The sequence below is a fragment of the Macaca fascicularis genome, chromosome 7, assembly GCF_037993035.2.
Source record: "Macaca fascicularis isolate 582-1 chromosome 7, T2T-MFA8v1.1".
Classification (NCBI taxonomy): Eukaryota; Metazoa; Chordata; class Mammalia; order Primates; family Cercopithecidae; genus Macaca; species Macaca fascicularis.
In genome coordinates this window covers 135307360-135333388 of record NC_088381.1, presented here as the reverse complement: position 1 = coordinate 135333388, position 26029 = coordinate 135307360, and the positions used below count along the sequence as shown (strand labels likewise).

Sequence of the window (26029 nt, the reverse complement as noted above, 5' to 3'; positions counted from 1 at the left end):
CCGCTGTTTTGGTCTGCTGCTGCTGCTGCTGCTGCTGCTGTTATTGTTGAGATGGGGTCTCACTCTGTCACTCCAGCTGGAGTGCAATGGTGGCATCTCGGCTCACTGCAGCCTCGACCTCCTGGGCTCCAGTGATCCTCCCACCTCAGCCTCCAGAGTAGCTGGGACCACTATGTGAGCCACAACACTGGGCTAATTTTTAAAATGTTTTTGATATTGCCCAGGCAGGTCTCAAACCCCTGGGCTCAAGTGATTCTCCTACTTTGGCCTCCCAAAATGCCGAGATTACACTGATCTTTTTTTTTTTTTGAGACAGAGTCTCACTCTGTTGCCCAGGCTGGAGTGCAGTGGCATGATCTCGGCTCACTGCAACCTCTGCCTCCCAGGTTCAAGCAGTTCTCCTGCCTCAGCCTCCCCAGTAGCTGGGATCACAGGCACGCGCCACCACGCCCAGTGAATTTTTGTATTTTCAGTAGAGATGGGGTTTCACTATGTTGTCAGGCTGGTCTCTAACTCCTGACTTGGTGATCCACTCACCTTGGCCTCCCAAAGTGCTGGGATTACAGACATGAACCACCACGTCTTGCCTACACTGAACCTTTTTTTTTTCTTTTTTTGAGACGGAGTCTCGCTCTGTCACCCAGGCTGGAGTTCTGTGGCAATCTCGGCTCACTGCAAGCTCCACCTCCCAGCACTGAACCTTTTTATCTGCTTTTGTTAGCCCAGATTTGGTGAACTAGAATTAGCTGTTCATGCCTGCCATGGATTTCCCATGGTTTGATTTATCTTTCTGAAATCTAGAGAGAATAGGGATCCTCTTGCCAGGTTGCTGGGGCACCTATAGGATTGTATATAAACACAAAGGCATATTTGGGAAGCTGGTGCCCCCACCCCCAGCCCTGCATGCTTTGAGGCCTTATGCTCATACCAAAGGCACAGCAAGAAGGGACTGCTTTGATCACAGAATCCTCAGGGAATCAGAATGGGACGTTAAGCTTTGTAGTCCACTTAATGAGGCGCTCTCTGCCCCTCAGTGATGAGCAGGCCCTCCAAAGTCCTGAGGTCTCTGGGCCTTTCATCAAGTCAATGTCCTGGGGCAGTGCCTGATATTGCATCAGTCACTCACTGCCCAGCCCCTCCTCCAAGACTCCATTCCACAGGCCCCGCTGCCACCTGCCTCCTCCAAATCTTATCCCCGTGATGCCATCGACACCAGTTGATGTGACACTCCACTCGGTCACCACTCTGCCAGTTGAGAAAGCCTCCTGCTTCTTCTTTCCTTGGGATGGAGGGCTTATAGCAAAGTCCCTTCTGCTTTACCATGCAGCCCTCCCCTTGAGAGCACCCAAGCATTCCAGGGGATCAGGCATGGGTCCGGCACAGGCTTGCACAGGAACCAGAGCTACTTTGTCCACTAGGCCTGGATCCTTCCTCACTTACAGTGGGTGATTTTCCTCCCTGGGCCCGTATGTTATCCCCTATAATCTGCCCTTCCCAGCACAACTCTCTATAGACGAACCTGAATTGTATACAGGGTTCAAGTTCTGTCCTAGGGAAATCTGGGTCCATGTCATCCAAGCTCTGTGGTTTTGTGGAGGGGACTGGAATGTATGATTGTGGCCTGTCTCCATGTCCTATCGTACCTGTGCCTCAGTTCCAACCAAGTCATAGCCAGGTTCGGGCTCCTTTCACAGGAGTTTTATCAGAGTGCTTGCGATTCCCTTGTGTGCCTTAATCATTAAGAGCAGCGACTTTGGAGTCAAAGACAAACCTGGGAGCCATCCTGCTCCACAGTTTATAAGCCATGTGATCCTGAGGAAGTTACTTAATCTCTTGGAATCTCAGTTTCTTCATTTGTAAAATGAGGAAAGTAACAGAGCTTTTAAAGCTGTTACTTATAGTGCTGTTGAAAAAATTGACCGAGATAATGCATCTAAGTACCAGCTTGGTGCTGGTACTGTATCTGGCATGTGGTAAAACCTTAAGGAATGTTAGTCATCATTTTTGTTGTTATTGTTTGTTTAGTTTGTTTTGAGACACAGTCTTGCTCTGTCACCCAGGCTGGAGTGCAATGGTGCATTCTCAACTCACTGCAAACTCTGCCTCCCAGGTTCAAGTGATTCTCCTGCCTCAGCCTCCCGAGTAGCTGGGATACAGGCACCCGCTATCATACCTGGACAACTTTTGTATTTTTAGTAGAGATGGGGTTCACCATGTTGGCCAGGCTTGTCTCAAACTCCTGACCTCAAATGATCCACTTGCGGCAGGGCACAGTGGCTCACGCCATGAGCCACTTTGGGAGGCCGAGGCAGGCGAATCATGAGGTCAGGAGTTCGAGACGAGCCTAGCCAACATGGTGAAACCCCGTCTCTACTAAAAATACAAAAATTGGCCGGGCGTGGTGGCGGGTGCCTGTAATCCCAGCTACTCGGGAGGCTAACGCAGAAGAATCACTTGAACCCAGAAGGCAGAGGTTGCAGTGAGCCAAGATCACGCCACTGCACACCAGCCTGGGCAACAGTGCGAGGCTGTCTCAGGAAAAAAAAAAAAAAAAAAAAAAATTGTCCACTTGCCTCAGCCTCCCAAAGTGCTGGGATTACAGGCATGAGCCACCACACTGGGCCTCATCATTGTTATTGTTATTAACACAATGATCCCATTTTAGTCATGGCTTCAGTCCAACTGAGCTTTGTGAATTTGAGCAAGTTATTTCATCTCTGTGGGCTCTTATTTTGTATAAGACAAGAGAAAATAGGTCTTGAGGATTCACATTCCTTCTGACTCTGCCAGGATCCTGCTCTCATTTAACTCTAATGGGAAAATTCCACCTGCAATGGGGACCAACACCAGCTAATCAGATGAGGTGATGCTGCTTACAGAGAGTAATAAGAGAGGCTGCAGTAAGTCCACCTGGCTCCTCCAAACCAACGCCTGCCTCTCTCTCCAGCAAGCCCCCTACAGCCCGGAGCAGCAGTGGGGAGAGCTTCAGGAGCAGCCGGCAGATGATAACTAATACTAAAGGAAGGAGACCAGGCCTTCAAGCCTGAGGTTGCAAGGAAGGGGCAGTGTTGAGTAGGGTGAGGGTCTGGTCTTGAGTTCTGGTGAGGGAAGAGCTGGTGAGGACAGACTGACAATGCAGTTTCACCCTCTCTGTGCAGAGGCAGTGCGTGTGCTGGTGAGAAACCTGGCCAAGGAGTCAGATGGCCTGAGTTTGAATCTTGGCTCTTCCACGTACCAGCTGTGTGACTTGGACAAGTACTTAACTTTCTGGGCCTCAAATTCCTCCTTTGTGAAACAAGGTAATGCAACAGTAATGGTTCTCCCCTACTGTATAGTTAAGATTAAATGTGTATAAGCACTTGGAAAAGTGCTAGACATATAAGTGCTGTAAGTATTAGCTGTGAATATTATTCCAATCTTGGGGAGCAGGATAGCGCTCTGGGCTGGTGCACCAAGAGCGTCCTTGCGTGTGGGCGTGGGTTGGCCCTCTGATGCTACACTGGAAGCAGTCAGAGGTGTGCCCAGCTGAACATGGGGGTCTGGGGCATAGGTGGAGGCTAAAAAGGCATTGTCAGCCGGGCACGGTGGCTCATTCCTGTAATTCCAGCACTTTGGGAGGCTGAGGCGGGTGGATCGCTTGAGGTCAGGTGTTCGACATCAGCCTGGCTAACATGGCAAAATCCCAACTCTACTAAAATACAAAAATTAGCTGGGTGTGGTGGCGGGTGCCTGTAATCCCAGCTACTCAGGAGGCTGAGGCAGGAGAATCACTTGAACCCGGGAGGTGGAGGTTGCAGTGAGCCAGGATCGCACCACTGTGCTCCAGCCTGGGCTGCAGAGTGAGACTGTTTCAAAAAAAAGAAAAATAAAAAAAAGACATTGTCGAGCTCCTGTAAAACATCCCTGGCTGTCTCCGAAATGAGTGCGAGTGGCTTTTCGGAATGGTCTCATGACAGTGCCAGAACATGCTAGAAAAGCACAGTGCCTTACAGTTGCTATCACCCCCAGTGCAGGGGGCCTGAGGAGACTCTTACACATCCTTAAAAGAAACCAAATCTCCTAAGTGTAAGTGTCCCCGAAAGGGCTAAAAGCTAAACTGTTGTCTGCCATTATTAGCTCCTTAGAGTAAATGAGTTTCTCAGAGTAGGTGGTATTTTAGCGGAGCCCAGGGAATAAGAACTGAAAATGAATGGCGACGTTAAATCTTAAGGCGGAGAAGCGGGAAGGTAGAGCCCTGGGAAGGGCTCCTGGGAAGCGGGTGGGTAGAGCCCTGGGCTGCAGACCTGGGGTTCCATCCGAGTGTGTTTGCGGCAGGGTGTAGGGATTCCAGAGAACAACGAGGGAACCCCCTGACAAAGGTGGCCTGCTTCAACTTCGCACTGGAACCCAGGGCCCGCCGATGGCCACGTGTCCATGGCCACAGCCAGCCAGGGCTGCCCTCTTATACCCTCTCCCTTTGTAAACCAAGGACCCTTCCCTGTCCAGGACCTTTTCAACAATGCGAGATTCGGCCGCCCTCTAGTGGCAACTGGGCAAAAGTTTTTCTCTTAAAATTGTCGACAACAGGATGATTTTATAATGGCATTTGGATAGTGCTTTACAGTTAACGGGACTGTCACAAATATTACAGTGTTTTCTACTGGAGTACGCCACCCACATCCCCATAGTCATCAGCCGCCTGAAGCATCCCTCCCTCTCCCGCATGACACAATACACCCTGGCTACCTCCAACACTCGAGCTTTCCCATTGCTTTGGCTTATCTAGTTTCTCCCAGTGGGCAGAGGAAAGAGTCCTGGAGCCTGCAGAAGCCTGGGGAGGACTGGGTGACTTCTGACTCCTCTGCTCCCGAGCTATAAGCCCTAGGAATCTGCAGATGTTGTCTCTTAAAACTGGACATTAGGCCAGGCACGGTAGCTCATATTTGTAATCCCAGCACTTTGCAAGGCCGAGCTGGGTGGATCACCTGAGGTCACGAGTTCGAGACCAGCCTGCCCAACATGGAGAAACCCCGTCTCTACTAAAAATACAAAACTTGGCTGGGCGTGGTGGCAGCCGCCTGTAATCCCAGCTACTCGGGAGGCTGAGGCAGGAGATTCACTTAAATCCAGGAGGCAGAGGTTGCAGTGAGCCAAGATCATGCCATTGCATTCCAGCCTGGGCAACAAGAGTGAAACTCTGTCTCAAAAAAAAACAAAACAAGGCCAGGCGCAGTGGCTCATGCTTGTAATCCCAGCACTTTGGGAGGCTGAGGTGGGTGGATCACGAGGTCAGGAGATCAAGACCATCCTGGCTAACACGATGAAACCCCATCTCTATTAAAAAGAAAACACAAAAAATTAGCTGGGCATGGTGGCAGGCGCCTGTAGTCCCACCTACTCAGGAAGCTGAGGCAGGAGAATGGTGTGAACCCGGGAGGCGGAGCTTGCAGTGAGCCGAGATTGTGCCACTGCACTCCAGCCTGGGCAACAGAGCCAGAATCTGTCTTGAAAAATTAAAAAAAAAAAACGGACATTATCCACACTATCTCCCGAACCCGGCAGCCTACTGTTTCACAGTCTGCTGCTGCTGATGGCAATCGCACCGGCCACTTGTGTTTTTTTGTTTGTTTGTTTTTTGTTTTTTTTTCTTTAATTTTTTTTGAAATAGTTAAGAGATTTTATTCTAATAGCTATAATTACAGTGCTTGTTTGTCAAAATGAAAACTGAAAACAAGTATACAAAACAGTTGATTACTAATCGTGTATTGAAAGCAGTAAGAGGTTCCATGACACCAAATAGACCAGTTCTGAGGTTTCCTCAAGATAAATTTTACAGCTCCAGCTTCTTCAGTGTTTATCAAAATACAAAAGAAAAAAGTAGAGGTTGCCTTTTTCTATGGCAAATCGGACCCTTGCAGGCTGAGGGAGAGAAAGCTACATCACACACAGAGGTGGGGTGCTCCCGAGGGGCTGTGGGTCTAGGTGGACCGCCTGCCCAGCTTGAACGCGCTCCCACTGGTGAGGCCCCAGACATCCTGCCAAAGTGTCTGAGCGAGCATGAGTGTTGGGGATGACGGACCCACTGTGGCCACACGGTGACCGAGGGATAGATGGGGCCCTGGGTCCCATAGGCTGCCTGAAGGTGGGTGGGGCAGCCTGCGAGAGAGTGGGGTGGCTGTGGGCTCCCAGCCTGGCCCCTGGGAACTGTGGGAGCACAGAGATAAGCACATGGCTATGGAAAGCAGGGTGACCTGAGGACAAGTGAGTTGCGGGGATCTCTACTGTGACCATGCAGAATTGACCGCGGTCTGCTTTACCACCACCACCTCATGTTCCTGAGGGGAGCTGCTGGGCTGGCGACCGGCATCCAGGCCATAACTGCAAATCTATGCAAGGCGGGGTCTCCCTTCTGTGTGTTCAAGTGTTCTCGACTTGGATTCTTAACTATTTTTAAAAACGCACTGAGTTTGGGTTAAAAACCAACCACCAAAATGGATTTCAACACAGCTCTAAAGCCAAGGGCGTGCCCGGCTCTCCCAACACAGCGACTCCTGGAGGCCAGGTGCCTATGGGCCTACATCCCCCTCTCAGCACTGAACAGTGAGTTGATTTTTCTTTCTACAATAAGAAAAAGCTGAGTAATATTGCATAGGAGCACCAGAAACTGCCTCATTGGAAACAAAAGCTATTTACATTAAATAAAAAGCCTGGCCGCAGCCTGCATCTGCCACATTTACAGCACGGTGCGATGCACACGGTGACCAAACCACGGAGGCAGCTTCTGGCACTCACACCACGAGCTGCACGTTTGCCACATGAGAGTAAAGCAGAGGGCAAGAGGAGTGAGGGGGAGGGGGGCTGCATTCACTTCTGGTTCCGGAGCTGATTGGACAGCCAGTCTGGTCCTTCATAGAGCCCGTCACCGCTGGTGGCACAGGTGGCCTGAATGTACCAGTTCCTGTGGCATAGGAAGTGCAGCCCCAGCTTGTCTGTGATCTCAGCCGCATTCATGGCATTGGGGAGGTCCTGCTTGTTGGCGAACACTAGGAGGACAGCATCCCGGAGCTCGTCCTCGGCCAGCATCCTCATGAGCTCCTCACGGGCCTCGTTCACGCGTTCTCTGTCATTGCTGTCCACCACGAAGATCAGGCCTTGTGTGTTCTGGAAGTAGTGGTGCCACAGGGGCCGGATCTTGTCCTGGCCACCCACGTCCCACACAGTGAAGCTGATGTTCTTGTACTCCACGGTTTCCACGCTGAAGCCTGTGGCGGGAATGGTGGTCACGATCTCACCCAGCTTAAGCTTGTACAGGATCGTGGTCTTCCCCACAGCATCCAGACTCGCCACGAGGATGCGCATTTCTTTTTTGCCAAAAAGGCCCGTGAGGAGGTTGACGAAGATGTTCCCCATGCTTGTGGACAGGTGGAAGGACGCTGGCCGGGGACACCTCAGAGGCTGCTGCTCCGAGCCAGGCATTGGTTTCGCTCCCACAAGATCTGTGTTTTTAAGAGGCACACTGACAGCGAAGAGGCAGCAGACAGTGAAACTCCCACAGGACACAGGACAGTGGTTCTCCTACTTTCAAAGGTTTCACAGCCATGGCCCCAGGGCTTTGATTCTTAACTCCCTTGCTGAGATCACCATTGAAAACCCCAAGAGAGAAGCTCAAACCCTCTACCCTCCTCAGCAACTGCCCAACTCAGCCCAGAGATCCTGTCGGACCACACGGTAGTCTCCTTTGTGTGGGGAGTCTTTTCGAGACTGTTGTTCTGCTTGTCTCTCCACAGGAAAAGGTAATCTGAGAGTTATACTGAATATTTTAAATGTTAGATACTGGGTGTGTTTTGGGTTTTGATGTGTTTAGTAAACCCCTTAGAGATGTTTTGTTTCAGGCAGGATAAGCCGGTTATTAAATTTTTTCATTGGCTAGGCATGGTGGCTCATGCCTGTAATCTCAGCACTTTGGGAGGCTGAGGCAGGAGGATCGCTTGAGCCCAGGAGTTTGAGACCAATAGGCAACATAGCAAGATCCCGTCTCCACCAAAAAAAAAGAAAATTTCTCAGATAAGATGTGGGGTGTGAGGCGGGGAGGGAGCCCACAGGGTCAGGCTGGCTCTCAGGACCCCATCAGATCAGGAGAGACATGCCCACCGCTGTGGTTCTACCCTGTGTCTGGAAGTGGTCCTATTCCAGCTCCTGTCCATCAGAGCAGGTCCGGTTCCTCTCTGTTCCTTCCTCCCTGAGGCTGGTGCCTGGGAGGCAGGGCTCCCCTCTCATTGCCTTAATTCTTCCCAATCCCCTTTGGAAAGGAAGGACATCATCCCAAGTGGTTCACCTGCTTTGTCTTGCCAGGAGAAATAGTTTAGCTCATACTAGGAATGAAAACTTTTTGTTTGTTAATTTTTTGGTTTGGTTTTAGAGACTCTGTTGCCCAGGCTGGAATGCAGTGGTGCTATCTCAGCTCACTGCAACCTCCATCTTCTGGGCTCAAGCAATCCTCCTACCTCAGCCTCCGGAGTAGCTGGGACTATAGGCATGTGCCACCACACCTGGCTAATTTTTTATACAGATGGAGTTTCACCATGTTGCCCAGACTGGTCTTGAACTCCTGAGCTCAAGCGATTCTCCCACCTTGGCCTCCCAAAATGTTGGGATTATAGGCATGAGCCACTGTCCCTGGCCTACAAGAATTTTTTTAAATTAGGTAGGCATGGTGGTATGTGCCTGTAGTCCTAGCTGCTCAGGAAGCTGAGGCAGGAGGATCACTTGAGCCCAGGAGTTTGAGGCTGTAGTGAGCTGTGATCACACCACTGCATTCTAGCCTGGGCAACAGAGTGAGACCCTGGCTCTAAAACCAAACCAAAACAAAGCAAACAAACAAAAAATTTTCATTCCTAGTATGAGCTAAACTTTGTTTCTCCAGGCAAGACAAAGTAGGTGAACCAGTTGGAATGATGTCCTTCCTTTCCAAAGGGGGCTGGGAAGAATTAAGACAATGAGAAGGGAGCCCTGCCTCCCAGGCACCAGCCTTGGGGAGGAAGGAACTGAGGGGAACTGGCTGCTCTGATTGACAAGAGCCGGAATAGGACCACAAGAGCACCCACTTCCAGACACAGGGTAGAGCCACAGCCGTGGGCATGTCTCTGCTGATCTGATGGGGTCCTGGGGGCCAGCGAAATCCTGTGGGCTTCCTCCCCACCCCACACCCAGTGGCAGTCTCAGCAGGACCCTGCTCAGACAGGTCATGACCCAAGGCCAGGGAGAATGCCGGATGCTGAGACTTGGACCATAGGAAGGAAGACTGGGGGTAGGTAGGGGCTTGGATCTGCTTCCTTTTTTTGTTTGTTTGTTTTTGAAATCGGGTCTTTTTCTGTCATTCAGGCTGGAGTGCAGTGGCACAATCTCGGCTCACTGCAGCCTCAACCTCCCAGACTCAAGCACTCCCCCACCCTCAGCCTTCCAAGTAGCTAGGACTACAGGCACACACCTGTATTTTTTTGTAGAGATGGAGTTTCATCATGTTGTCCAGGCTGGTCTTGAACTCTTGGGTTCAAGTGATCTGCCTGCTTCAGTTTCCCAGAGTGCTAGGACTATAGGCTTGAGCCACTGTGCCTGGCACACTTCCTTCTTTCTTAATCACCCCTAACATTTTAGCTTTTCCTCCCATCTTTTTAAAAAAGTGCCTGGTGTTGAGCATTCAATTCCGTTAGACCACATGGGTGGGAAGAAGGAAGTGCATTTAAAAGCCTTTCATTCCTCCAACTATTGCAGGAGCCATCAGTGACACCCATCCCAGGGCTCACTTGCATTTGGACACTTCTGGATAGGGTGACAGCCACACATTCACTTTGCTGGGAGGAAACAATGCCCAGTGAGATGGGAGAAATATTATGAAGCCCAAAGGAAGAAGCCGTGTTGGCATAAACCTCAGGCTCTACACCCTTCCTTTCCTCTCTGTAGTTCTCTCCAGACCGTGCCAAGGTTTGCCACAACCCTCTCCAACCTTTTCTCAGACTTACCACTTCCTCTTTCCTATGCTATGAGCACCCTGATGCCCACTTTCCCTTTGAGTTCCTGCTTTTAGCAAAGGACTCCTCCCGTCCCTCACCTGTGGCCCCTCCCTACCTTTCACACTTGGCCCCCTTCAGAGCCCTCTCTTCTGTCAGCAGTGTGGGTGCCTAGACTGTGCCAGAGGCTGGGGAAGCAGAGTCCTAAAATACAGTCTCTATCATGAAGAAGCTGTTTGCAGAGGTTGGAGGGGAGGTGTGGCCACAGGTAAAAAAAATAATTACAAAACTATGGCATGAATACTCTCTTAGAGGTTACTACAGACAGCCACTTAATTTTCAAAATTCAATCTTGCAAACAAATGCCCTTCCCCAACCCCTTTTTGGCCCTTTCTTTCTGCTTGAGACAGTTTTGAGAGAATGTTTGTTGCTGTAGCAGAAGATGCTGATGATGACAGGGCAGAAAGATGGGGAAAGCCGGCCGGGCATGGTGGCTCATACCTGTAATCCCAGCACTTTGGGAGGCCGAGGCAGGAGGATCACCTGAGGTCGAGAGTTCGAGACCAGCCTGAACAACATGGTAAAACCCCGTCTCTACTAAAAAAAAAAAAAAAAAAAAAAAATTAGCTGGGCGTGGTGGTGCATGCGTGTAATCCCAGCTATTCGGGAGGCCAAGGCAGGAGAATAGCTTGAACCTGGAGGTGGAGGTTGCAGTGAGCCAAGATAGCTCCATTGTACTGTAGCCTGGGCAACAAGAGCAAAACTCTATCTCAAAAAAAAAAAAAAAAAAAAAGATGGGGAAAGCCTAGGTTTTGATGGCAGCACTGAGCCACTGAATCTACTCTGGAATCACCTACCTTTAGTCTTCTCATTAAGTAACTAACATCTGTGTTGGGTTTAAGCCACTGCTGATTGACTTTTCAGTTACTTGCAGCCCAAAGCACTCTAACTGACATGCATTTTCTTCCATGTATGGGAGAAGAAGTTAGGGGTGAACTTGGGATGCACAAATTATAGTTCTGCTGATCAGCTGGGGCAGGCCCAACTTCTTTGTGGAAAGGAATAGAAAGACCTGTGGTGCATAGACCTCCTCTACCTTTACTCATTTAACTTATTCAGCCCATGTTTATGGCGTCGCACCCATGTGCCAGGCATCACAGTGAGTTGCATGGCTAAAATCAAGAGCAAATTCACACATGGTCCCAGTTCTCATGAAACTTAAAGAGTCCAGTGAGGGAATAAGACATTAATCAAATAGCAGTTCTAACAAGTGTAGTATTTGAAGCAGAACTAAACATGTGAAGGACAGGGGCAGATGCTGTGAGAATATGCAATACATATGATACAAAACCTGGGGGCCAGAAAGGCCTCCCTGAGAGCTGGGTGATGGAGGAGGACTCGGAAGGGGGGTGAATTCGGCAGAAACTCCTGAGGGCTGGGAGCAGAGGCTGGAGCAGTGCAGGCAGAGGCCCTGGGGCAGGAGGGAACCAAGCCAGCTGGAGAAACCTTTCCCCACCCAGAGAAGCAGACTGGAGTTTGAACTGGTTGAAAAGTTTGCCTTCTGTGCCTCCCAAAATCTGGTCTTTCAATGCCTCCCACCCTCTCCCCTGCTTCTTTGCTCATCCCACACTGCCCACAGGAATTCTGGGGTTCTTTGACTGAAACTCTCTACTTTTGAGGTTCTAGCCGGACTCACCTGCCACCCTCCTCCACCCCTCTAATGACCCTCGCTTCTTTCCTCAGAGGAACTAGAGAACTGCATTTTATAAAACGAACAAAACCCAGCCTGTAATTGGCGGGACTCAGACAGCAAGCCGAGAATTTTAGGCAAAAAGAGAGCCCTGGACATCATGTCTCCCATACGGCGGACTCCTCACCTCCTCGTAGCAGCCTGTGGGGGTCTGTGTGGGAGGCGTCTGGGGTGCAGATCAGGCTCTGTGGATGGACCAATCACTCTCTTTGTCTCCCAGAGACACCAGCAGCTTCTCCTCAGTCGTCGATCCCAGAGGTCTCTTTACCCCAGTTTCTCACAGAAGTAGAGACATGACTGGTGGGGGTGGGGGCTGGACGCCCTCACATGAACTGACTTAAAAAGGTCTAAGGCCGGGCATAGTGGCTCAGGCCTGTGATTTCCTGAGGTCAAGAGTTCAAGACCAGACTGTCCAACATGGTGAAACCCTATCTCTACTAAAAATACAAAAAAAAATTAGCCCTGCATGGTGGTGGGCGCCTGTAATCCCAGCTACTCGGGAGGCTGAGGCAGGAGAATCGCTTGAACCCCGGGGGGCGGAGTTTGCCTTGAGCAGAGATCACCCCACTGCACCCCAGCCTGCGGGGACCAATGGGAGAGCCCAGGTTTTGACCCAGACAGCCCTAGGGGTGAGGCCAAACCATGGCTTGCTGCGTGACCTGGGATCATCACTTAGCTTCGTTGAGCCCCAGTTGCCTCATCAGCAAAATGGGAGTGAGATTATCTTCTTTACAGAGTTGCTTTTTTCCTTTTTTTTTTTTTTTTTTTTCCAGAGACAGGGTCTCACTCTGTCACCCAGGCTGGATTGCAGTGGTACAACCTCAGCTCACTGCAGACTCAATGTCCCAGGCTCAGGTGATCCTCCCAACTCAACCTCCTGAATAGCTGGAGCTACAGGTACATGCCACGATGCCTGGCTAATTTTTGTATATATTGTAGAGACAGGGGTCTCGCCATGTTGCCCAGGCTGGTCTCCAATTCCTGAGCTCAAGTGATCTGCCCACCTTGGCCTCCCAAACCCAAAGTGCTGGGATTACAGGTGTGAGCCACTGTGCCTGGCCAAGTGAGGTTTTTAAACCTGAGCTAGGGTTCAAGTATGGATCTAGCACCCAGGAATTATCAGTCCAGTCCCAATTTCAAATATTTTGCCCTATACATCTATTCCCACTTATCAGGCTGTGGGTCTTGATTTTTGATTTGGAAAGCATGATGGTCCCTATCCATCTAAATCTACATTGTCCAATTTGCTAGCCACTGGCCACAGGTAGCTAGTTAAACTTTATTTATTTATTTTCTTTATTTTTATTATTTATTATTTTGTTATTGAGACAGAGTCTCACTCTATCACCCAGGCTGGAGTGCAGTGGTGCGATCTCGGCTTGCTGCAACATCTGCCTCCTGGGTTCAAGCGATTCTCCCGCCTCAGCCTCCCAAGTAGCTGGGATTACAGGCACCCACCACCATGCCTGGCTAATTTTTTTGTATTTTTAGTAGAGACGGGGTTTCACCATGTTGGCCAGGCTGGTTTCAAACTCCCGACCTCAAGTGATCCACCCTCCTTGGCCTCCCAAAGTGCTAGGATTATAGGTGTGAACCACCGTACCCGGCCTAAATTTTAATTAAAATAAAATAACAATTTACACTTCAGTTCCTCACACTAGCCACATTTTAGTGCTCAGTAGCCACAGTGGTATTGGACAGAGTAGATATACAACATTTCCATAAGCAAAGAAAGTTCTACTGGACAGCTGGCTTAGGGAAACAGGAGATCTGTTTATTTTACTTGTCATCCCACTTCCGGACAAAGACACAGATTGGGAGCAGCTGGCAATTAGAGAAGCCTGGAAAGTTGGCCTGTGTGTTTATATGTGTGTGCATGCATGTGTGTGCCTGTGCACAGGTGGACAGGCCAGGAGTCCAGCATTCACGCCTTCCAGATGAACTCAGTCACATTCACCACCTGCAGAGCTGGACCCGGTGGGTAAAAATCACAGAATGAGAGCCCTCAGAGGTCCTAAACCTGCCCTATCTGAGAGAGAGCAAGGCTGGGGACAAGGAGGAGGCCCAAACTCCCAAAATGCAACCCTGACTCAGGAACCCAAGAGGAAAGGACCTCTTGGTGTTGCTTCTGGGGCAGAAGGGGAAGACAGTGTGAGCCTACAAGATACAAGGGTGCAAGCTCTTGGGGCAGAGAGAAGAACATGCAATCCTGACTCACTACCTTGATTCAGGGGCTAAGACAAGGACTCAGTGGGTGCTATGGACTGAATGTTTGTGCCCCCCTGAAATTCATATATTGAGGCCCTAATCCCCAATGTGATGGTATTTAGAAGTGGAACCTGCTAGAGGTAATTGGGTCTTCAGTGTGGAACCCTCACATATGAGATTAGTACCTGTCAATCTGTTTTCTGTTGCTGTAACTGAATACCTGAGACTGGGTAAATTACAAAGAAAAGAGGTTTATTTGGTTCATGATTCTTGAGGCTGGGAAGTCCAATGTCTGACTGCCCAGCTGGCAAGGGCTTCATGCTGCCTCAGCTCAACGGTGGAAAGCAGAAGGGGACATGGTGCATGCAAAGAGACCAAACACTAGAGGCAGTCTCGCTTTATAACAGCCTGGTATATAACAATCCTCACTGTAACTAACCCAGTCCCACAAGAGTGAGAACTCACTCACTCCCTCAACACTGTATTAATCCCTTCGTGAGTGTGGATCCTTCATGATTCAAATGCCCCTTAAAGGTACCACCTTCCAACACTGCTATATTGGGGACCAAGCCTCAACATGGGTTTCGGTGGGACAAGGCCAAATTCAAACCATAGCAGTCTGAGAGATGAGACATGAGAGAGGTGATCTCTCTCCATCACGTGAGGACACAGTGAGCAGGTGTCCATCCACAAACCAGGAAGAAGCCGTCACCAGGAACTGAACTGGACAAAACCTGATCTTGGACTTCCCAATCTCTGGAACTGTGAGAAATCAATTTCTGTTGTTTAAGCCACCTAGTCTGTCGTATTTTGTTGAAGCAGTCCAAGCAGACTAAGACAGCAGGCAAAACAAGTGGGCTTCCCAGGGAGTTTGCCCCACAAAAGATTTGCAAGGAGGGGACTATGCAGCTCAGGGTCTGGGCTGAGCTGAGTCACACCAGGTCCACCCTCACCAAGCAACTCTGTGTCTCTAACTCACAGGAATTTCATTCTCTCAAGTCATTCCTGGTCATGAGGAAAATGTGGACTGTTCTCCACCAGGCCTGCTTCCTAGAGACCCAGGCATGGCAGGCAATAGACTTCTTCCCCAAGTCCACTTCCAGAAACCAGCAGTGTCCCAGGCAGGCCACAGCCACAAGGAGAAGCAACCCCGGGGAACCCCACAGCATTTCAGCCCTGCAGCCCCAGGCGACCCCTGGAATTCCACTGCCCTCTGAAATGCCTCCGTCTCCTCCAGACGTTCATTCAGTTAGTCCTTCCGTACACTCAGAAGTCAGTGAAGCACCAGGCCTCTGTGCAGGTCTGCTCCTTGGAAGGTCATCTCCATAGAATACGACACACTATGTCAGTGCACCTTGGAGGTGAAGAGCCCAGAATTTGGAATCAGACCTAAACAACCTTGGTAAGCCACTCTACCTGTTTCTCTACCTACAAGTATGAAGAATAACAGCATCTACCTCACAGGGCTGTAGGGATTAATGGATGACAGCACAGTGCCCCAAATATGGCAGTATTCATTGTTATTATTATTATTATTGTGATTACCACTGAGCTGTGGTGATACAGAGGGCTGAGCCTCACTCTGTCTAGGAGTGCTGGAGAGGCCTTCAGAAGAGGTGCCCTTGAGCGGCTCAGAGGGGCAAGCAGGATCATGCTGGGAGGGAAGTGGGGAGGGCCATTCTGGACGGTTACCATACTCAGCCCTTGGGGCTACTTGCCTGGGCTGGACAGCCTGAGCCTTACCCATTCATTTCTCTCTTCCTAAGCCAATCATGAGATACCTTGAGGGGTAAGAGGGAGAGAAGGAAGAGGGTGGCTCCGCTCTGGTCTCTGGTTTGCGGTGGCTACAGATCTGAAGGTTAGACAGCTCACCTCCCAATCTTCACATCCCTGGCCATCGTGCCTCCCCCAGTCGCTAGAAAAATGCAGTTAGAGATTAAGGGCAAAGCGTTGTCCTCAATCTAAGCTGACTGATGGTGGCCACTAGAAAGAGAAGGCACAGTCACCACTGTAGCCTGGAGTACCCTCACTTGAGATAGGAAGAGATAGGAAGATTCTGATTCTCAGAATAACCTCAGAGATTCACTGCCAATCTTCTTATCCTAATAACGACAACTAAAATAGTAACAGTGGCAATGATTTTTAACACCTGCAGTTTTTCTGTTATCAATTTTCTTACTCCTACAGTAATAACTCATTCATTCAAAATTCAATATCTGGCAACCTCACTCACCTGCAAAACAAAGCACAGAATCAGAAATCAGATGACTGAGAAGATGCCTGAAGAAACTGTGTTTTGTATTCTTTTATGCAATGGTTGGTCAGGCAATATGTTGGTCAGTCTGTCCACAAACAGAGACAAAGGAGAGGCCCAGGAAAACAGAGTGTATTATATTCACAGGTCCTGGAGACAGGAGACATGGCATACCACACAGCGGGAAGATACCAGGGTGGACAGGGGGCAGAAGGCAGGAGCCAGGGTAAAGCGTTAGGTCAGAGCCTTTATTGGGGCTTTCAAGGGGAAGGCAAGGCAGGACAAGGTGAACAGTTTTGGATTGGCTAGTTTGAATTTTATGGAGGGTGCTCTAAGCTATAGTGGTGGTCCCTAGTTGCCTGATACCTGGCCCTGGTATGATTAAGACGAGGAATATTGTCTCCCTGGGTGTATAGGCCAGATAGTGAAGGATTGGTTAGTTTGTACATCAAAAGCACGCTCTCAGCTGAGCCCTTGCTATTTCTAGGAATTGGCTAGGCCCTGGGAGAGGCAGTCTCTCCGCAGCTAGAAGGTATTTTAAGATGCCAAAACATTATAACATTCCTGACTGACCACATACCAGTCAGATGCCATTTATCCTTATTTTAAGCACCATCCTAATAACTCGGGTTATTTGTCTATCGGACTGCCAGCAATTTATGGAGTAGCTGCTGGAGATGGACAGCCTAACAGCAATGAGAAGTGGCATTGGAGATAAGGGCAGAGATAGCAAAACCAGGGAAAGCAGACCAAGAACCCGCAAAGCACAATAGCCTGGGTCCATTTCAGAGGCAAAGTGTTAGAGGGCCCCTCTGCAGTTTCCACGTAATTCCATGCTCTTACCAATGGCTCCAAATGCACATCTCTAGAAGCCCAACAGATGAGTTAATGGTTAGGATTATTCCAACAGGCTAACCTTTGTTCATCCATCCAGACAGGCTCACTCTCTTCAATATTTCTGAGCGATGGTGGTGGTGTTACGTCACTGCCGTCATCGCCTTTTCTTTTTGTCCATTGAGGAGACAGCCCCAAAGGAGGAGCCCTGACCTGGGTGTCTGGTGGCCTGAGCTCGGCCTCCACTATCATCCCATTCACCCACCCTTTTTTCTTCAAACTCCTGCTGTGGGCCTCAGCTTCCTCCCCTGTGAAGTGGAGGTTGGTCCACATAAGCTCAGTCTGACAGTCCCGATGTTCAAGGAGAGGTTGTTCTGGGCTGGGCAATCATGATCAGGGACATTTTCATGGATTTGCCATGCCCAGGTGCTTTCTAAGTGCTTTACGTGGTTAACTTTGTTGAGTCTTCCAACCCTCTGAGGCTTAGGCAGTTGCTTAGGGTCACCTGCAATTTGAAAGGCCCTGTGCCTGTTTTAATTCTCTACTGTCGAGGTCTTAAAATTCACACTAATTTTGAACCAGGGGCCTGGCATTTTCATTTTGCACCAGGATAGAAAATTATGTGATCAATCCTGGGTTCAAGGTCTCCCTTTTAGAGGAATTGTGTAACTTGCCCAAGGTCAACTAACTCCCTGACACTCAAGATGTGGTCCCTGACCAACTGCATCCTCATCGCAGAGCTTGTTAGAAATGCAGATTCCCAGGCCTGACAGAGTCAGATCTGTAGTTTACCAAGATCAGATCCAGAGTCTGCTCTCTCAGTCATTGTTTGCTATTTTCCTCCATTTCTGCATTTATTGGAAACACATTCTCAACTGCACAGGAAAAGACCTCAGTTTCAGATCTTCAATTAGAGATGATTCGCCTTCACCCTACTGTGGAAGGTGAGTTTCTAAGGGCCCCAAATTGCAGGACAGTGTGGGCGGGTGCCCCACAGGCAGTCAGAAGTGCCAGCTAATTGAGACATCCTACCCTCCTGAAATGTTGCACCCTAGGTTCCTCGCTTGAGAGTCTCGGCGCTGGAGAGGGTGGGATGCCTCAATTAGCTGGCTCTTCTGACCGCCTATGGCATGTCTGTCCACACTGTCCTGAGATTTAGGGCCTTTAGAAGCACCAGGCTTCCAGTCTTGGGAATTTCTGATTAGGGCAGTTTCTCTACAGGGAACTCCAGGAAGGAGCGTAATTGCTCAAAATCAGAATTCAATCCTCCCACCATCTCTTCCCATCGTTAACCTCAGGAAGTCTGCAGTCACTTGCTACCCATCACACGTCCCTTTGTTCACAGCTCTGCCTTGGATATTGTTAGGGCTGGCGTCACCCCTCTTTTAATCTCCCTAGTAAACTGCTCCACTTAGCGGTAGGCAGCATCTCCCAGAGGCAGAGCTGGGTGTATGGAGACGGGGTATGCCAGCTTCAGAGGACAGGTGGGAGGCCAGGATGAAGCCTGGCCACTCACATCAACTGGGAGTGGCAGAGACTTTCTGGGCAGTGCCTGCCTGGCCCCTGGCTTCAGCTGGGAGCTGACTTTCAGTGGGCATGCCATGGTTGTTGGCACTGAGAGGGCCCTTCCCTAAGGAGGGCTGAGTGGTTCCAGGATTTTCCAGGGCCCTGGTTCCCAGAGCCAATTCACCTTCAGAACCACCTGGAAGTGAGAGATTCCTTAAAATGAAGATTTCCCAACCCAAGAATCAGAGTCTTCTGGGTATGGACATGATTCCTGCTACCTTTCCATGAAGTAGAAAAAAGTACCCGCTCTACGGAGATGCGGACCCACTGCCATGTGGCTTAGCGAATGGATGCAGCCTTTATGAGATGAGAACCTCCCTGCTTTCTTTGGGGAAGGCAGCCCTGCGTGGAGACATGACTGGCAGCCGAATGCAACTGCACCTCCGGCCCCCATTTGCCTTCTTAGCCAGGTCCTTTTTGTGCAGTAAACACCCTGCATTGTTGTAAATGGGGGCCCTTAGGTAGGGCTGGGAAAAACCGTGCAGGTGATTTTGGTGATCAGCCAGGTGGGAGCCCCTGAGGCCTGGAGAGCAACTGTAACTCGAGGGGCTACCAGGGGTGAGCATAACACCACGGCTACTCCCTTCCTGTGCTGGGGGGTCCTCAGACATTCCTAGGCCAAGGTTCTGCCCCTCTCTTGTTTACCCACTCAAAATAAGCAAAACAAAAGCCTAGCCTCTAGGAATAACATTTAGGGAAGGCAGTGACAGAAGAAAGGAGAGGAAAGGAGAATGGAAGGAGGGGAGGGGAGGGGCTCTTATCTATATCCAGCAGGTCCAGCCCTGCCTGTGCACACAGCTGAGTCACACCTCACGTCCTGCTCCACCCCAGCCCTGCCAGCCCTGAGATATCTGCCAAGAGGTATTTCTCCTTCTAGGCTGAGTTCTGGGGGGTGGCAAGGTGGATAGCACTGGTGGGGAAGCAATGCGTCTGGACTCTCATCCCCAGTGAAGCCTTGCAGAGCACCCTGGGGAGAGTGAGTGACCTCTCAAGGCATTTCAGCTTTTTCAGTGGAACAGGGAGGTAGGTTTCAGGGTGTTAATGAGAGGCAGAGGGCACCCACCCCTCCATGGCAGGGAGAGGCTCCAAGCCACGCAGTCCCTCTGGCATTGCTTTGTAGTATCACGGTGTGACAAGTGTGTCAGTCAGCTTTGACTAACTTCCATGGTGGTGACAGTGTCCTCTACTCCCTCACCCCACCCCAGATCTCAGTGTTTACAACAACAGAGGCTGACTTCGCACTCACATTGGCTGCAGCTCTCTCTCCAAGTCACCTTCATTCCTGGACCCAGGTAGGAGCAGCCCCTATCTGGGCCATGCGGGGCTTGTGGCACCAAGCAGTGGTGCTCAAAGCTTTTGCTGAGATATGCATCTGAGGTTGCATTGTCCAAATCAAGTCACAGGACCAAACCTGCGTCAATGGGGCAAGGATGTATAATTCTATCACAGGGGATAGGGGAATGAATAATTGGGAATAGTAATGCAATCTTCTGCCATGGACCCCTGACTTAGGCTGAAAGGATTTCGTCACAGGAAGAGAGAACATAATTTAGCCAAAGAAGACTGTGTGGAGTAGTGGAAAGAGCAAGGCTTGGACCTGGAGGCCTGGATTTCAACCAGGACTCGGCTAGCTGTGTAATGTTGGCCAAGTTATTTAACTTCTCCAAATTTTCATTTCCATCTACAGAATGGGAATAATACCTAATTCAAAGGGCGATTTTGAGAATCAATTACATAGTAGATGTTAAGTCTTTGGCACATAGGAGGAACACAGTAAATATGACCACTCTACTCCACCCACTCCCCAGCTTTAACATTTTATCCAGGCCGGGTGTGGTGGCTCGCTCCTATACACCCAGCACTTTGGGAATCCAAGACAGGAAGATCACTTGCACCCAGGAGTTCAAGTCCAGCCTGGGCAACACAGGGAGACCTCCGTCTCTACAAAAACATTAAATAATTAGCTAGGCATGGTGGTGCATGCCTGTAGTCCCAGCTACCCGAGAATTTGAAGTGGGAAGATTGCCTAAGCCTGGGAGGTTGAGGCTGCAGTGAGCCATGATTGCGGCACTGCACTCCAGCCTGGGCAACAGAGTGAAACCCCATCTCAAAAAACAAAACAAAACAAACAAACAAAAACATCCAAAAAACAACAAAATAAAAATGTGGCTCATGCCTGTAATCCCAACACTTTGGAAGGCCAAGTCAGGAGGCTCACTTGAGCCCACGAGTTCAAGATCAGCCTGAGCAACATAGGCCATCTCTACAAAAAAAATTTTTTTAATTAACTAAGTGTGGTGGTGCATGCCTATAGTCTCAGCTACTCAGGAGGCTGAGGTGGGAGGATTGCTTATGCCTGGGAGGTGGAGGCTGCAGTGAGCTATGATGGCACCATTGCACTCCAGCCTAGGCAACGGAGTAAGAACCTGTCTCAAAAATAAAAACATTTTGTCTATAGCTCTTGAGGTGTTGATTACCAGTGCTCACTCCTTCTACCAACCTCACAATGTGGGATCGAATGGAAATGAAAAAACCTATTTTGTGTTTACTGTGTCCCAGGCACCGCACTACACAATTTACTGTCATAATCTCATTTATTTTCCCCAAACAACTCTTTGTATGTTATTACCCCATATTAGAGATGAGGAACTTGAGGATCAGAGGGGATAAGTAACTTGCCATCAGTAACATGGGTGGCATAGGAAGAATTTGAACCCATGCTATAGATTCCAGAACCCATGCTCAAGGGCAGTGCTGTTCAAGAGTGATCTGGTACTGCTCTATGACGAAAGAACAGGAACTGAGAGTAAATGCTTGGAAACTTTTATAGCAGCTGGACATTACCACAACATTCAGGCACATGGTCCATGGCCTTGATTCACTGAACAGAATATAGACCAGTTCGGGTGACGTGGACGTCTCCAAGAAGTCACTTGTGGCAGAGGCTGTTTTCTGGTCATGCACAGTAGGACCACCCAGTGGTCAGAGCTCAGAAGTCCAGTCTTCACCACAAATAGTGTGAGAAGCCTCACCTTTACAGTGGAGCATCTGCCCCGTGAACTGCAGTGTCTCTAGAATTAGTACAAAAGATGCTGTTAATCAATGATGCTGCTGTTCATCGAAAAGATACCTTGTTTACACTGACATATGAGGCCCCAGGGCAGGTCTGTGGGTCGCCCATGGCACTGTCTATGCTTTGTACACAGGACATACTCAGTATATGTCTCCTGCTTCAGTAAATGAATGAATGAATTGACAGATGAATGAATATACATTTCAGATGTAGCAGGGCAACTTGCTGGACGGCCTTGGTATGGCCATGAATTAGCAAAATTTCTCTTTAGTCTTTTCCTGCCTGTACTTCTAGCTTCTTTCTCCTCTGGCTTTTTGCCTCTGCCCAAGCTTTTCAGTGCCTTCAGGGTGCTCTCCTGGCTGCCCGGGACCCCACATGCCCCCCTTTTCCTACAAGTGATGCCCTACTCTGGGACTTCACTGCCTAGTTCCCTAGCAGTTTTTCAGCAACTTCTGAGTTCTGAGTCTCTTCTGGGGGTGTCCCTCTAGCTGGCTGTCCCCCAGGTAGCAGGGCTCAGCCTTGACTGAGATAACGCACAATGTATGCAAGTGGGCGTTGTCCCTGCTGGTTCTGAGAAAATCAGCGAAGATTTCAACTCAAAGCATGATGTGGGCTGATAAAAAATAAATAAGCAAATCCATTTTAAAAATCAGCAAAGCTTCTTTTTTTAATTATTTTAAGTTTCAGGGTACATGTGCAGGATGTGCAGGTTTGTTACACAGGTAAATGTGTGCCATGGTGGTTTGCTGCACCTATCAACCCATCACCTCGGTATTAAGCCCAGCGTGCACTAGCTATTTTTCCTGATGGTCTCCCTCCCGCCATATCCCCTGACAGGCCCCAGTGTGTGCTGTTCCCCTCCCTGTGTCCATGTGATCTCAATGTTCAGTTCCCACTTATAAGTGAGACCATGCGATATTTGGTTTTCTGTTCCTGTGTTAGTTTGCTGAGGATAATGGCTTCCAGCTTCATCCAAGTCCCTGCAAAGGACATGATCTCCTTCCTGGTTTTGGCTGCATAGTATTCCATGGTATACATGTACCACATTTTCTTTATCTAGTCTATCATTGATGGGCATTTGGGTTGATTTCATGTCTTTGCTATTGTGAATAGTGCTGCAATGAACATACACATACATGTATCGCTATAATAGAATGATTTATATTCCTTAAAATGCTATACTGAATGCTGGTGTAGACGCTGTGACACTGGCATTGTCATGCACTGCTGGTGAGGAGAGCATGTGGTACATTTCTAGAAAGCAGTTTTGTGATATGTTTCAAGAATTTTAAAAATTTACACCCTTTAACCTAAAATTATACCTTAGATGTTTATCTGAAATAATCAGAGATGTGGCAAAATGTGTATGTACAGAGATATTCATCATAACATTATTTACACAGTGAAAAAGGAAATTCAACTTACATGGGAATGATTAAATTCAGTCACCATGAAATTTTATGCAGTTATTTAAATTATGTTTTTGAATTACTTTTAATGACATGGTAAGATGCTTATTAGTTATTATAAGTGAAAAAAAGGCAGGGTTCAAAAATTTTGAATAAAATTTAATTAAAAAGCATGTGCATATAAACATACTGATCATCTGTCTGAGTGATAGATTCTGGGTGGTTTTATCCCTTTTGGTATTTTCTAAATGTTCTATCATGTACACAAATGTATCTTTATGTTCAGCAAAACATGTAGAAGCATTTTTTGAAGTCTTTTCCAGTTCTGCAGACAGAGCGCTTCCAGGCCTGCAGCCATCCCTCTCACTGCACGATGCTTGGATGCAGGTCGCTGCTGGGGGCAGTGACCTGTATTTGCCAGGTGCCAGCCTTGAGCTCCGTTAGCCTGTATTCTGGCCCTGGTTTTACCACTAACTGGCTGCAAGACCTTGAATGAGTAATTTTATTTCCCTGGGTTTTGAGGGTCCTCATTTATAAAATGAAGCATCTGGATTTGATGATCTTTAGGGGTTAGATTCTGATTCTGTGATTCTGATAAACTCACGAAGGACAGGCATTTATTGTGAATAAGTTTCGACGATGTGTCCTTTTCCACTCTATGTATCTTAAACAGGGGATTCTTATCTGAAGCTAAAGGAATGAATCTCTAATGATAGAATCTCATATCAGGTTGTGAGTCGCCTATACCCAAACACAGACTTAATAGTTTTCTACAACTCAGCACCCTAGGCGTTATCTGTCCCTTCCTCTTCGGGACAAAAAGGGGAGGAGCTGAGAGGGCCAGGGACCCTTCCACATCAGCCTCCAGGCCTAAGAGGGAGAGGAGGGGTGTCTCTCTGAAAGCTTCTTTCTCGTCCCTGCCCCCTCCCCCGGCTGTTTACTGCTGTCTGCTTCCTTCTGTCTCCATCCTCTTCCCTATGGGTGAGTTGGGCTTATGTCATCATGGTTCCCTGGTGGGCTGGTGGCTCAGCCACCACAGCCTGGGGAAGGAAGGGGTATGACTCATACCCCAAATCCAGTGAGTCAGATAGGGTGGGCTGGACCAGGGGTTTCCTAGGACAGGAAGCCGGTTCTAGGTGTGCTTTAACTTCTTCCTGGCAGGGGCCCTGCCAGGAGAGGGTATCCATCTTTCTCCCATTCCCATTTCTGTGAATTCATTCAAGAACCCCTCCTGCCAAAGAAAATGCCACCTCTTCTAAGCCTCAGAAGATGGTGTCTGGGTGGGGCCAAGACAGCCTCTTTGAGGAAGGAGATGGACAGACCACAGTTAGAGTCGAAGAGGATGAGAACTTTCCAGCTCAACCTGTCAAGTCCTGGCTTTCAGCCCAGCTAGGTTTCAGAGCTGGGACAATTCCTAAGGGGCAAGACTTGCAATGCCCTGGAGCTGTGTAACCTTGGGCAAGTTACTTAACTGCTTGGAGCTTCAGTTTCCTTGACTGGAAAATGATATAATAAACACCTCATGGGGTTGTGCATTAGATAAAACCTAGCACCTACTATTACAGGCCTGGCTTCAGAAGGTGACAAGCCGATGCTCATTCTGAATCAGAATGGAAGCTCCACTGCTTTGGGGCTTCCTGGGAAGTCTGAAGGCCAGTTAGTGCAGAAGGCTAGAGTGGGCTGTTGGGCTGGCACGCAGTGGCCCAGACCCTGCGAGCTTTCCTTGGGGCCTGCAGGTGGGAGTGGGGTTGGGGGTAAGTACTATGTCTACTACAGACACGTAGAAGCAGCATTGTGTCCAGAGCTCCAGGGCAGGGACTGGCCTGGGAGCTGGCTTCAGTCTGGTTCTGAAAGGCACCCCCCACCTTCCACAAGCTGGTTCACCTTCTTCCTCTCTACGCCTTCTCTTCCCTTACAGGCATCTGAGGGCCTTTCCCACGCCTGGTGGAGTCCTGACAGGGCCCTTCAAACTGGAGCACGAATAATGTGGGCCGGCCCCATGACTCACGCCCACAATCCCAGCACTTTGGGAGGCTGAGGCAGGAGGACTGCTTGAGCCCAGGAGTTCGAGAACAGCCTAGGCTAAAATACAGTGAGACCCTGTCTCTATAATTATCAATAAATATAAAAAAAAAAGTGTGACTGTGTTCCAAGGATTGCTAGACAGAATCAGTACTACTGTACTGATGTTTCCTTTTGTTCTAGGCACCAATATGACCTGATAGAACATTGTTGTTGATCCTATCTATTTAAAATGTTAGCATTTTGTTCATCGTGGATTTTCTGACATTAATTTTGATTTTTTAAAAATGCATTAAAATATTATTTTTTCTAGGTCTTACATGGTGGCTCTTGCCTGTAATCCCAGCACTTTGGGAAGCCCAGGCAGGAGGATTGCTTGAGGCCAGGAGTTAAGACCAGCCTGGGCAACATAGCAACACCCCATCTCTACAAAAAATAAAAATAAACCAGCCAGGCCTGGTGGTGCACTCTTGTAGTCCCAGCTACTTGGGGAGCTGAGGGGGGAGGATCTTAAGCCCAGAGTTTAAGGCTGCAGTGAGCTATGATCACACCACTGCACTCCAGCCTGGGTGACAGAGAAAGACCCTGTCTCTAAAAACAAACAAAAAAACAAAAAACCTATCATCTCTCTGTATATATAATTTATCTAGATTACTGGATTCCTTGGCGGCCCCTTAAATTTTGTCCTTAATGATGGAATTTTTGGCTTCATCTTTTTTGAGGGAGCGGGGTATATCTTGGGGACAGGGGGCCCTGTAGACTGTGCCTGCCTCCTTAAAACTGTGACCTTCCTGTTACTGAGAGGTCTTCTCTGCCCCCATCAGAGGCCAGGATAAAGTTCCCAAACCAGTTTCGGCTCACCCACTGTCCCATCTCCTACTTCCAATGAGCACAGGAATGGCTCCAAATCTTGGGGTCCTTTCGGTT

General features: G+C 49.0%; 1 pseudogene; it reads right to left on the bottom strand.

Annotated features, from left to right (window-relative positions):
* Positions 1-5632: 5632 nt before the first annotated feature.
* On the bottom strand, positions 5633-7470 carry LOC102145963 (ADP-ribosylation factor 1 pseudogene; annotated as a pseudogene).
* Positions 7471-26029: the final 18559 nt, after the last annotated feature.